Source organism: Mobula hypostoma, chromosome 21, assembly GCF_963921235.1.
Source record: "Mobula hypostoma chromosome 21, sMobHyp1.1, whole genome shotgun sequence".
Lineage (NCBI taxonomy): Eukaryota > Metazoa > Chordata > Chondrichthyes > Myliobatiformes > Myliobatidae > Mobula > Mobula hypostoma.
The window spans coordinates 4,513,908-4,527,684 of NC_086117.1; the positions used below are offsets into that span (position 1 = coordinate 4,513,908).

The following is a 13,777-nucleotide window of genomic DNA, read 5'->3' on the forward strand; positions in this document are numbered from 1 at the left end:
AAAATTTTATTTTGTTTTGCTTTTTATAACTACTTTATGTCAATAATCTTATTTTTTCTTGTTGTTGTGTTTATTCATGGGTTTGGGGTTTATTGTGGTTTTTTTTTAATATATATTTTCTGGCTTTTGTTCTGTTGTGTGTGTATTTTAATTGAGTTACCTTTTTTTTACTTTTTTACTGTTTTACAATTAGCTGATCTTTTTCATATTTATACCTTTTCTTTAGGGAGCGTATACCGGAAGTCATGGGGGTAGTTTTAGCGCTTGCTTCTTTCGGGCGGGTCTGCTTTAGATTTTGCCTTGGGGTCTTGGGGCGGGGGGGTGGCGGGAGGGGCTTCACGTTTTAGTTTTTTTCTCTTTGGGCTATATACATTATTGAAGTACTGGTTGCATCCTTTTTCCCGGTATCTTTCGTATGTTCTGTTTCCTCTCCGGGTTCGTGGGTCGAGCCTATCGTCAATCCTCCTTGCTGTGGGTTGACTTTAGGATTTATGGAGTCTATTATTAATTTTGTCTCCTGGAATACTAACGGTCTTAATCATCCTATTAAAAGGAAAAAAGTTTTTAAAGTGTTCCGGAGACTTAAAGCACAAATTTTATTTTTACAAGAGACCCATGTACGGAGGGGGGACAGACTACGTTTTTTTAAATTCTGGAAGGGACAACAATTTCATTCGAACTCCAATGCTAAGATTCGAGGCGTCTCTATTTTTATAGATTCCTCAGTTACTTTTATACAACAGGATATTATTTCTGATCCGAATGGTAGATTTTTATTGGTTAGTGGTTTACTATTTAATAAAAAAGTAGTTTTGGTTAATGTTTATGCTCCTAATATGGATTGTCCGGAATTTTATAAATCATTGTTTAATCAGTTTCCAAATTTGAACGGGTTTTCATTGATCTGGGGCGGAGATCTTAATACCTGTTTGTCTCCAGCTTTGGACCGTTCGGCTCCTTTACGGACCTTACCTAATAAATCTGCAAATTTGATTAACTTTTTCCTTTCTGATTCTGGGTCGACGGACATTTGGCGTTTTCTGCATCCTCAGGAAAAAGATTTTTCCTTCTTTTCACATGTTCATCATTCCTATTCAAGAATTGATTTTTTTTTATTGATTCTCGGCTTATTCCTTCAGTGATTAAATGTGATTATGATTCTATAACCATTTCGGATCATGCTCCACTTAAGCTTTCTATTAAAATTATGGCCAATATACCAAATAATAGACAATGGCGTTTTAATTCGCTGTTGCTTCAGGACTCGGACTTTGTTAACTTTATGAATGAACAGATTGAGCTTTTTTTTACAATTAACCATACAGAGGATATTTCGGTTAACACTCTTTGGGACACTTTTAAAGCCTATATTCGGGGTCAGATTATTTCGTATTCTGCTGCTTTGAGGAAGAAACAGAAGCAGGAGGAGATGGCAATTGTGGACAAGATTAAAGAAATTGATAAGAAATATGTTATGGCTCCTTCTGAGGAGTTATACAAACAAAGAACTGAACTTCAAATGGAACACAGTTTACTACTCTCGTCCTCGATTGTAAACCAATTAAAGAAAACAAGAAGTGACTTTTATGTTCACAGTGACAAAATTGGCAAGCTGCTGGCTAATCAATTGAAATCTAATTATGTTAAATCTCAAATCAATCAGATTTATAACCAAAATGATCGATTGATACTGGATCATGTGGGGATTAATCAAACCTTTTGTGATTTTTACTCTTCTTTATATCAATCAGAGTCTCCTCGAGATTCTAAATATATGAATGATTTTTTAGATAAGTTAGACTTCCCTCAGATTTCACAGGATATGTCTTCTTTATTAGATACTTCCATTACAATGGATGAGATTAAGAATGTTATTTTTTCTATGAATCTGGGGAAAGCTCCTGGCCCGGATGGGTTTACCGTTGAATTTTATAAATGTTTTGCTTCTTTATTGATCCCTTGGCTCTGTAGGGTTTTTGAGGCTTCTCTGAAACTTGGTAAACTTCCTGAATCTTTTAATAGAGCATCAATTTCTCTAATACTAAAGAAGGATAAAGACCCTGCTCAATGTGCATCTTATAGACCAATATCTTTATTAAATGTTGATTCTAAAGTTTTTTCTAAGTTATTAGCAAATAGACTAGAAAAAGTACTTCCTTCTATTATTTCGGAAGACCAAACGGGTTTTATTAAAGGTCGTTACTCTTTTTATAATATTCGTACATTGTTAAATATCGTTTATACTCCCTCACAAAATGTTCCTGAGTGTGTTATTTCTTTAGATGCCGAGAAAGCTTTTGATAGAGTAGAATGGCCTTATTTATTTAAGGTGCTTGAAATGTTTAATTTTAGCTTGAAATTTATATCCTGGATTAAACTGTTATATCATTCCCCTGTAGCCTCGGTTCGTACTAACTCTTTAAACTCACCTTTTTTTCCTCTCTTTCGAGGTACTCGACAAGGCTGTCCTCTTAGTCCCCTATTATTTGATATTGCATTAGAACCTCTTGCAATTGCCATTCGAGAATCTTCAAATATTACTGGGATAACTCGGGGATTAAAGTCCCATAAATTATCACTCTATGCTGATGATTTACTTTTATATATTTCTAATCCTGAGAAATCCATTCCTGCTGTTTTAGAGTTATTAGCACAATTTGGTTTTTTTTCAGGTTATAAATTAAATCTTAGTAAGAGTGAACTTTTTCCGATTAATAAACATCTTCCCTTATATTATAAATTTCCATTTAAATTGATTAATAATTATTTCTTATATCTTGGGATTAAAATTACTTGTAAATACAGAGATTTATTTAAGACTAACTTTTTACCATTAATAGACCATATTACTCAACTTTCATCTAAATGGTTTCCCTTATATTTAACTTTGATTGGTCGTATTAATGCAGTTAAGATGTTTTTTTTTGCCAAAATTTTTATATGTGTTTCAGGCATTACCAATTTTTGTTCCAAAATCTTTCTTTGATAAAGTTGACTCTAAAATTTCTTCATTTATTTGGCAGAATAAGAATCCGAGACTGGGTAAAATACATTTACAGAAAGCTAAGAGAGATGGAGGTTTAGCATTACCTAACTTTAGATTCTATTATTGGGCTATTAATATTCGACATATGAAATTTTGGTTACTTGATCAGGACATACTATCTATTCCTAAATGGGTAGCATTGGAACTACAATCTGTTCAGGGTTATACACTTGGCTCTATTTTAGGCTCCTCTCTCCCTTTTGATTCGAAACGCCTTAAGCAGGTCTCTAACCCGATAGTTAAATATGCTTTGCGCATTTGGTTTCAATTCAGAAAATTTTTTGATCTTAATCAATTCGGGTTAGCGATTCCTATTTTAGGTAACATATTTTTTCCTCCCTCTTTTACGGATCGCGCTTTTCAAACTTGGAAGACTAAGGGTATTTTACGGTTTTTGGATTTATTTTTAGATGGTTCCCTTATGTCTTTTGAACAATTATCTAATAAATATAACTTATCAAGAATACATTTTTTTCGATATTTACAAGTTAGAAATTTCCTAAGTACTATACTTTCTTCCTTTCCAATGCTTCCTCCTACATATATTTTAGATTCGATAATTAACCTCAATCCATGTCAGAAAGGTGCATCGGCTATGATTTATAATATTATTATGAAACTTAGGAAAGCTCCATTTGATAAGATTAGGGTAGATTGGGAACAGGAATTGGGGCTTACCATTTCTGTGGATGATTGGGGGCAGACTTTACAATTAGTTAATGCTTCCTCTATTTGTGCTAAACATTCCCTAATTCAATTTAAAGTGGTTCATAGAGCACATATGTCCAAAGATAAGTTAGCGCGTTTTTACTCGCATATTAATCCTTTCTGTGATAGATGTTCGGGGCAGATAGCCTCTTTAACTCATATGTTTTGGTCTTGCCCTACTTTGGAAACTTTTTGGAGAGATATTTTTAATATTATTTCTAAGGTATTAAATATAGATATCTCTCCTCACCCTATTACTGCTATCTTTGGACTACCTAAAATTTCTAGTAATCTTTCCCCTTCAGCCCGTAGAATGATTGCATTTCTTACTTTAATGGCGAAAAGATGTATTTTACAACATTGGAAAGAGCTTAATGCTCCAACTACCTTTTTTTGGTTTTCTCAGACGATTTTATGTTTGAATTTGGAGAAAATTAGAAGTAACCTTTATGATTCTTCATTTAAATTTGAACAGATTTGGGGACCTTTTATTCGATATTTTCATTTAATGTAATATTTACCCTTCTTGTTTTTTTTCACTGTTTTTAATGGAGGTCGGGATTGAGGACGTGATTTTAAGTTTAACTCTGTTTGGTTTCAAGTTAGCCCATTGCTTTGCTTTGCTTTTAGTTAGTTGCACGGTGGGTTTTTTTTTGGGGTTTTTTTTTTCTTTTTTTTTCCATTGATATATATAAAATTTAGTATACTATTATGTTATCTTGGTTTCTTATGTTTAAATTACATTGTTTGTAGTTTTTTTTGGTATTGATACCTTTTGGAATTTTATTATACTTTAACATTGTATTAATGTTTATATGGCTTACCTTTTTTGTATACTTATTCAATAAAAAGATTTAAAAAGAAAGAAAAGAGGGACAGGTATGGCATGCACTGTCTGTTTGAAAGAGAGCTTACATTCGAGAAAGCGCTAAACAGTGCAGTATCAATGGAAACAGCGGCACAGGGTGCTTCCGAGATACAACAAAAATCTCTGGAATATGCTATGAATAAAATTTCACTGAACAGAAATGAAGGAAAGAAATATTAGCGTTGTCGGAACATGTCACATGACCCTGATGACTGTTGGTTTGAAGACAAAGATTGCAGAAACTGCGGCAGACAACGCCACATTGGCAGAGTATGCAAAGTTAGTAAACAGCAGAAAAAGGACAAAATACAGAGAAACTAGAAGCCCCAGAAAGGAAAATACAACAATGTACACAAAATGGAAGAAAGCAGTTCTGTTGAAAATGACTCAGACGAAAGTGAATTTTCTCATCTGCAACTTCACAGCGTGAAAGAGACAGATGATCGAAGAGTAATAAGGAACATTCCACAAGTGGCAGGCGTGAGACTGAAAATGGAGTTGGACACAGGCTCAGCTTTAACAGTGATCTCCATACACGACTACAAACGACTGTTTTCTCACACCTACGGAGACAAAACACAGCAGCTGAACCTCTGTGTACTGAAAAATGGAGGACCACCATTGCTGGGACGTGAATGGCTCAGGAAAATCCAGTTGGATTGGCACATCATCAAGGCACTAGTTGTGTCCACAAAGGAGGGTGCAGCTCGGCGGGGAAGATGTCCGCAGCTCTTCTCTCACCCATTGTCACAACGATGAGGAGGAGCTAGACAGCATTGATGATGAGGACGAACGCAGTATCCGAGGCCGCGACTCAGATGAAGATACAGAAGATGCAAGTGAGACAGATATTGCCAATAAGCAGGATGATGAAGACTACCTGGAAGTAAGTGAGCAGATGTACCAGGAGAAATTGACATCGCTCAAAAGACAGCTACAGCAGTTACAGGAAGGCACTTTGCGGGAGTATCAGAAAAGGATGAAGAAACTAGATCAACAATACAAAGAAAGAATATGAAATGCGGAGTTTTTCTGCAACTGTAGACAGAACAAGTGGAAAGGAATTATATTAAAGAGAAGAAAGCAGCAATGAAGGAATTTGAAGATAAAATGATTGAGTTAGAAGAAAAGAAAAAGATGATTGAGAATGAGAGGCTAACAATGGAACTCACAGGAGATTCTATGGAGATAAAACCAACAATGACTAGGAACCTAAGGAGGAGACCTAATGACCCTGTTCCAATTACAGACAAAAGACGAAAACCTGCACTTGTTAAATTACTTGTTAACAGACGAACAGATAATGGAAGATCTGTGAACTCTCAATAAGCTTAAATCTTCGAAAAGACCAGCATCTCCGTCTTCTCCTGAGCATCTTCCCAGCACTCCTGCTGAATCTCCAGTGCAAAGATATTTGAAGCACGAATAGAAGATGGAAAGTTATATGATGATAAGAGATAGTGTCATAAAGGTTAGGCTATCTATTTGGAATCTAAGGAGAATACGAAGATTGGCTATGTAATTAGCTCAGTTGAAACAAATGAGATATGGGTAAGGAAGACAAGTAATAGCACAAAGATGCGTATATATCTAGGACAGATGCACAGAGGAGTCTTCATTATACAGAGGAGATCTGCTGCCTAGAACTCTTAGCAAGTTGGAGGCGCACATCTTTTTAACTCTGTGTGCTCAGAGGTCAACTTTTCATGACTTTTATATGGAAATCTGTATCAAAACAAACAAGTTTATTGACAGACTGAAGAACGCACTATTTGAAGACACCAACAATGCCATCTCAGTTTTGATGATTGTACATATTTTTAAGAATAACATTCACCTTTTCACGGATTTCACTTTGCTTTCATCATCTTTGCAAGATGGAGGTGACTACTCTTTATGGCTGGAACCTGCCAATTTGTGGATTGTTTTAATTTATTCCAGACAATAGGGTGAAGACCTATTTGCTTCAGTGCCGGACAATCTAGAGAAGACCCTCCCCACCCCCCAACAGAGACTTGATTTATAAATGGGTTTTGGACAATAAGTTTTTAAAAAAAGGCTTGTTATAATTTGATATTATTAAGTTACTAAGTGAACAAATGGTAGACGTTTGTATGTTAAGGGTAAACATATTTGTTTAGCACAGTGCCCCAGTAAAAAAAACAAACAATTTATACACTATTAAAATAGAAGGGGAGAAGTGTACCGTGTACATTATAATAAGGGACTACTTTATGTTTTAGTAATACGTCGTTGCATGTGCTATTAGGTGTGTATTGATCTGTACGTGTGTGTCGAGTTCAGTTTCCGCCAGTAAAGAACCATGAACCTTAGCTCCTGTCTCTAGCGTTTTTATTAATAGCTTTGTTGTGTAACCAAGCCACATACACAACAATCATAATCTTGGAACTGAGAAATCTGGTAGAGAAACTGCACATTTGTGTAAAATGTCAGAATTTACAAAGCTCATTTCAGCAAAAAGCACTTGGTAATTGTCTTTAAAACCAAGTTGTATAGAGCCTTTGACTTTGGAAACAACATCTGGTTATACATACTTTCTAAATCACTATCAGTGACACCAAATTTCAGAAAGGATGTCAAGTTCTGTGAGAGGACCAAAGATTTGCTGGAAAGGGACCAAGGATGATAAGCCTCTGTTCTGTGGAGAAACTAAACAAACTCTCTGTGGAACAGAAAAGGTTGGAGGGATATTTCTGAGGGCTCTTGAAACAGTGGATAAGTTCACGCACTCCGTCACTGATCTGATTCCATAAACTGTGGACTCATTTTCAAGGGCTCTACAACTCGTGTTCTCAATATTTATTACTTATTTATTTCTTTTCTTTTGTATTGGCATAGTTTGTCTTTTTTTGTGCAGCTTTTCTTTGATTCTATTGAGTTTCTTGGTATTTACTTTGAATACCCACAAGGAAATGAATCTCATATAGTGTATAGTGATTTGTATCTACTTTGATAATAAATTTGCTTTGAACTTTGATCTGCATAATAGATTTTTGTGGTAGAAATGTTTCATTAATAACGGACTACCAAGACTGCACATTCAGAGAAATTCACGATCCAGTGGTCTGCCTTTTATAAGTGTCGAATGTTAACCAGTCGTATTTGAACCGCGTTTTTAAAAATGGCTTGGAAAGAAAAATGTTTGGACTTTGCAACATGGTTTGGGGTATTTTGGATGGACTTGCAAATGTAAACCTACCTGACAAAGTTTTGCTCCACAGAGAAATTCGACAGCATTTAAAATAAATTCTTGGTAACCTGTCCCTTGACTTTCTACCAGAGTATGACAAAGGTCGGAACTTCCAACAGATTAAGTGTTTCACATTTGAACAGGGTACTTTATTAGTGCACAATAGTAGATCTTAAATTTAAAAGATTTAAATGTCAACATTAACTGACTGAATAATTGATATTGTAAAGATGTAACTTCTGTTTCACTGACTTTCCAGTATTGTTACTAATGTTGGTACACCATTCCTTAACGTATTTATGTTTTTCATAGGAAGGGGACAGACTCTCCATTCAGTGATGCTCTAAAAGTTTTCCTCATATGAAGTATTTCGAACATACCAGTTATTTGGTAAATTGTAGGCATGGGTGATAAGTGTTAAGATTGTTCTCTAATAAACCATTAAAAGGCAGCATAGCCAAGCTGTTGCCTCATATCATCTGAAGTTCTTTTTCTTTCACCTTAACTGTGGGTTTACTCATCTGGAATGGTGAAAAGTACCATCCAATTAAAATTGCTGTCTCTTTCCATGAACCTTCTGGTGTGTGTTCACTGCTGGAGAAGCGGTTCTTGCTGAGGCCCAGCTACTGTGAGAAAGCGATGTGTGCCACTCTTAGAGGTGCTGAACACAAGCAAGAGAATGCTACTTACACCTTGAACTCGTTTCACCATTCACTGAACTTGAAGCTGATAGAGCATAGACCAGTACAACACAGGAACAGGCCCTTCGGCCCACAATGTTGAGCCGAACCAAATAAATGAGTACAGTCGGCCCTCCTTATCCGGGAGGGATTGGTTCCGAGACCCCCCCCCCCCCCCCGGTGGATACCAAAAGACATGGATGCTTAAGTCCCTTATTTAACCTGTCTCAGTGCAGGTGGACTTTAGGACCCAGAGCAGTACAGGACCTGCCACCCTCAGTGTTTCTGTTCCGTTGACTTATAATACCTAATACAATGTAAATGCTATGGAAGTAGTTCTTATACTGTATTGTTTAGGGAATAATGACGAGATAAAAAGTCTGTGCACGTTCAGTACAAACGCAACCATTGTAGCTCTTCTGGGAACGTTGATGCTGCCTCGGCATCGGCTGATGCCAATTCTCCCGTGATCTTTAAGTGTTTCAGGCTGTAGCGCTTTACATAGCCAGCCAGCCCTAGCACTAACACTTTCACGAATTTCAGCTTCTTTCTGCTTTATTGTACGAATGCTCGATTCGTTCTTACTGACCTAACGGCTGACTTCGGAATGCGACATGCCACTTGTCAAAAGATCTAATATTTCTAATTTCCTGGCGAGAGAGAGCACTTTATGCTCCCTCTCAGCCTTTGAGGAATTGCTTTGACCACATAATTGCTTTTTAGGAGCCATTTTTTCACAGAAACAAAGTAGCGAGGCGAACAATGCTCGAACGAATGCTGGAGAGAGAACTTCTGGGTTTTCCCAATTGGCGGTTGGTTGAATTCGCGCATGCAGAACTCGCGGATCAGGAAGGCCGACTGTAATTAAATAGCTAACCCTACTCCTGTAGCCTACACAATGTCATATTCTTCCATTTTCCTCACATTCATGTGCCTATCTAAAGGTCTCTTAAGTCTCTAATGTATGTGCCTCTATCACCACCCCAGGCAGTGCATTTCAGGCACCCACCACTGTTTTTATATAAAAAAAACAATTTGCCTCTAACATTTCCTTTTAACATTACCCTCTTGCCTTTAATGCATACCCTCTGGTATTAGGCATTTCAATCCTGGGAGAAAGAGACTGTCTGTCTGTCTATCCTATCTATGCTTCTCATAATATTATAAACCCCTCTTAGATTGCCCTCAGTCTCTGCCACTCCAGAGAAAACAACCCAAGTTTGTCCAACTGCTTGTTATATATAGCACATGCCCTCTAGTCCAGGCAGCATACTGGTAAACCTCTTCTGCATCCACTCCAAAGCTTCAACAGGGATAGATCTTGATGGCCAGAAATATGATCTCGACTCATATCACTCAAAATTTAAAAAAATTGAAATCAGATTTTAAATTTAAGTGGTTTTAAAATCAATGACTGTTTATGGAATTGAGTTCCAACTTTATTTATCCAATATTTCCCACACATTTGAAAAGGATTTTAAGAAGTTAAACCAGGGCAGGACTTGCACAGTTATTGGCAGAGCCTTGGATAGTGTTGTAGAACAGAGATCAAGACCTGGGGATACACAGTATGTCAATTCCCTGAAGGAAATGACATGTGCAGGCATGGTGGTGAAGGAGCCATTTGGCACTCCTGTTTTCTTTGGTTAGCGCACTGAGTACGAGAGTTGATTGTCATTTCACAGCTCTATAAGATGTTGGTGAGATTACACTTGGGGTGCTGTGTGTAGTTCTGGGTACTTCTCATTAAGACCATAAGACTTAGGAGCAGAGTTAGGCTGTTTGGCTGATCGAGTCTGCTTTACCATTCCATCATGGCTGATTTATTATCCCTCTTAACCCCATTCTCCTTGCCTTCTCCCCGTGTGTGGCAATCAATTCCACAGATTCACCACCCTCTAGCTAAAGAAATTCGTCCATCTCTGTTCAAAATGGATGTCCCTCTATTGTGAGGCTGTGCTAAACTGAAAAGGTGCAGAAAACATTAACAACGCTGTTACTTGGACTACTTGGCTGGATGACAGCCGATGGGCAACTTAGTACGTAGAAGTGTAAGGGAACTGCTAGAAATCTGAAATTTAAAAAAAAACAAGATGCTGAGTATCTATAGGAAGAGGCGCAGTCGACGTTTCAGGCCGAGACCCTTCGTCAGGACTAACTCAGTTAGTCCTGACGAAGGGTCTCGGCCTGAAACGTCGACTGCGCCTCTTCCTATAGATGCTGCTTGGCCTGCTGCGTTCACCAGCAACTTTGATGTGTGTTGCTTGAATTTCCAGCATCTGCAGAATTCCTGTTGTTTAAGATGCTGAGTATTCCCATCTGGTCAAGCAGCATCTGTGAAGGGAGAAACAGAATTCTCTCCACAGATCCTGCCTGAAATGCTGAGTATCCCGTGGACTTTCCGGTTTTATTCAATGTACAATGTAGTAGAGGTGTTATATTGGCGTAATGCTATTATAGCACCAGTGACCCGGGTTCAGTTCCCACAACTGTCTGTATGGAGTTTGCGCGTTCTCTCCGTGACTGTATGGATTTCCTCCAGGTGCTCCGGTTTCCTCCCACATACCTACTAACCTGTATGTCTTAGGTTAATTGGTCACATGGTTGTAATTAGGCAATGCGGGCTCATTGGGCCTGAGGGGTCAGTTACAATGCTGTATTTCAGTATCTAAAACATCTAAATTGTCATGCTCTACCTGTCTGCTATACAGTGATAATAAAGTGTTGCTGTGCTTCTCTCAGACAGATATTTATTCATCCACGAAATATGGACATTGTTGATATGGCCAGCATTTATCATCCATCCCATATTGCCTGTGATGCTGTTTCAGAGGTCAATTAAGTGTGAACCATATCAGTGGGTTTGGAGTCACATGTAGATCAAACCAGGTAAGGACATTGGATTTCCTACCTACAAGGATGTTAGTGAACCAGATATGGCAAACTATTAGCTGTATGGTAATTTTAATCGATGTTAATATTTTATTCTAGATTTATTTAATAACTTGAATTTAAATTCTTCAAATATTGTAGATTTTAAACTCATTTCTCTGTGTCACTATTTCATGCTAGTAGCTTGGCCAAAATTAAACTATAAATCTGCACGACAATTTATGTTGGAATTTAAATATTGGCACAGTTTTTAAAATTGGCTTCCAGATAAAGATTTGATTTGGACCCTTGTTGGGCCACATCATCCAAGTATAAATCAAAGATGTCCACTCCTTAGCTAGTGAGACTTGTTCATTCTCCAAATCCTGGCACTCCAGTCCCATCCTTAAAGTTCAAAACACGCTCTCTATACTTATTTCCCATTTAATGAATTGAATTGACTTTATTACTTACATCCTTCATGTACATGAGTAAAGATCTCTACATTACATCTGTCTAAATATGCAATTTGTAGTCATTTATAATAGTATGTACAACAGGATAGTCAATGTAACATAGAAATACAGTTGTGTCAGCATGAGTTAAGCAGCTTGATGGCCTGGTGGAAGAAGCTGTCCTGGAGCCTGTCATTCCGGGCTTTTATGCTGCGATACCGTTTCCCAGATGGTAGCAGTTGGAACAGTTTGTGGTTGGGGTGACTCGGGTCCCCAATGATCCTTCGGGCCCTTTTTACACACTTGTCTTTGTAAACATCCTGAATAGTGGGAAGTTCACATCTACAGATGTGTTGGGCTGTCCGCACCACTTTCTGCAGAGTCCTGCGATTGAGGGAAGTACAATTCCCATATCAGGCAGTGATGCAGCCAGTCAGGATTTTCTCAATTGTGCCCCTATAGAAAGTTATTAGGATTTGGGAGCCCACACCAAACTTCAACCAACTGAGGTGAAAGAGGCGCTGTTGTGCCTTTTTCACTACACAGCTGGTATGTACAAGCCACATGAGATCCTCGGTGATGTGTATGCCAAGCAACTTAAAGCTGTTCACCCTCTCAACCCCAGATCCATTGATGTCAATAGGGGCTAGCCTGTCTCCATTCCTCCTGTAGTCCACAACCACCTCCTTTGTTTTTGCGACATTGAGGGAAAGTTGTTTTCTTAACATCACTGTGTCAGGGTGATATCTTCTTCTCTGTAGGCTGCCTCATTATTATTTGAGATTAGGCCAATCAGTATAGTGTTGTCAGCAAATTAATTAGCAGATTGGAGCTGTGAATGGTGACGCAGTCATGGGTATACAGAGAATAAAGGAGGGGGCTTGGTACATAGCCCTGAGGGGCACCTGTGTCGAGGGGCAGAGGTGAGGGAGTCCACTCTTCCCACCTGCCGGCAATCTGACAAAGTCCAGAATCCAGCTACACAAAGCAGGGTGAAGGCTGAGGTCTCTGAGCTTCTTGTTGAGCTTGTAGGGAATCATGGTGTTGAATGTTGAACTGTAGTCCAAGAATGGCATTCTCACATAATCTTCCCTCTTCTCCAGATGTGTAAGGATGGTGCGTAGAGCTGTGGCTATTGGGTCATATGGTTTGGGCTATTGCCATTCTCTGGGTAGTGCATACATCGATCTCTGAATCTGAGTGCCCAGTACGAGAACCTTGAAATATATGCAAGCTAATGATTAGTTGCCAATCATCTCAGATGATGACCGTTAGATTTGACAGTTTGATGTGAATTGCATGAGGAAAAGTGTTAGAGAATTTTTTTTAGATGGAAAAGCTGTTGGACTGGGGAGTTCCACTCTCTACTTCAAAAGTCTGGGTGCAATGGTACGACTAGTCATCACAACTGGAGTTTTCCTTGTTTCCGTGGTTTCCCTTTGCTTTCCATGGAACATTGGCAGAACTGCCTTCCTGGCAGTTGGATCTCACTGTAGATCTCTTCCGCTCAGTCTGCCGGAGCTGATTTTACATGCTAAGACAGGCATGTCCCTATCTCACTGGGGTATGAAGCCACTGGGTACCATCACCTGGTTTAGCCCACCTGTCGAAGCGGTGTACCGGGCTGTGGCCTCTGTCACATGCAAACAGTTACTTAGAGCCACAGGTGAGGGCTGAGTGTCTGGTTGGGAGCAAAGTTGTGTGAGCTGCCTCAGAATCGACACTATGAGCCCCTTCAGCAGAGGTGCCACCCCTCCCCATGGTGTCCACCCCATATACCCTGTGAAAGCTAATAAAGACATATACTTAAACTGTGTCAAAGTTCTATGGTAAATGTTTATGTGGTCTATAGCCAAAAGTTGGCTTAATATTGTGCGGAGTTCCTTCAGTAAGGATACTCCTGGGAAACATTTACTGATATGTAATTGAGTGCATACT

The 13,777-nt window shown here is 38.5% G+C and overlaps 1 protein-coding gene across 1 annotated transcript in view; it reads left to right on the forward strand.

Annotated features, from left to right (window-relative positions):
• The window catches only part of zbtb26 (zinc finger and BTB domain containing 26), a 70,408-nt gene that overhangs the window by 43,460 nt on the left and 13,171 nt on the right, over positions 1–13,777 (forward strand). Inside the window, exon 2 of the mRNA XM_063073327.1 lies at positions 11,256–11,402. The gene's annotated coding sequence lies outside the window, so the exon portion shown is untranslated. The remainder of the gene's footprint in view (positions 1–11,255; positions 11,403–13,777) is intronic.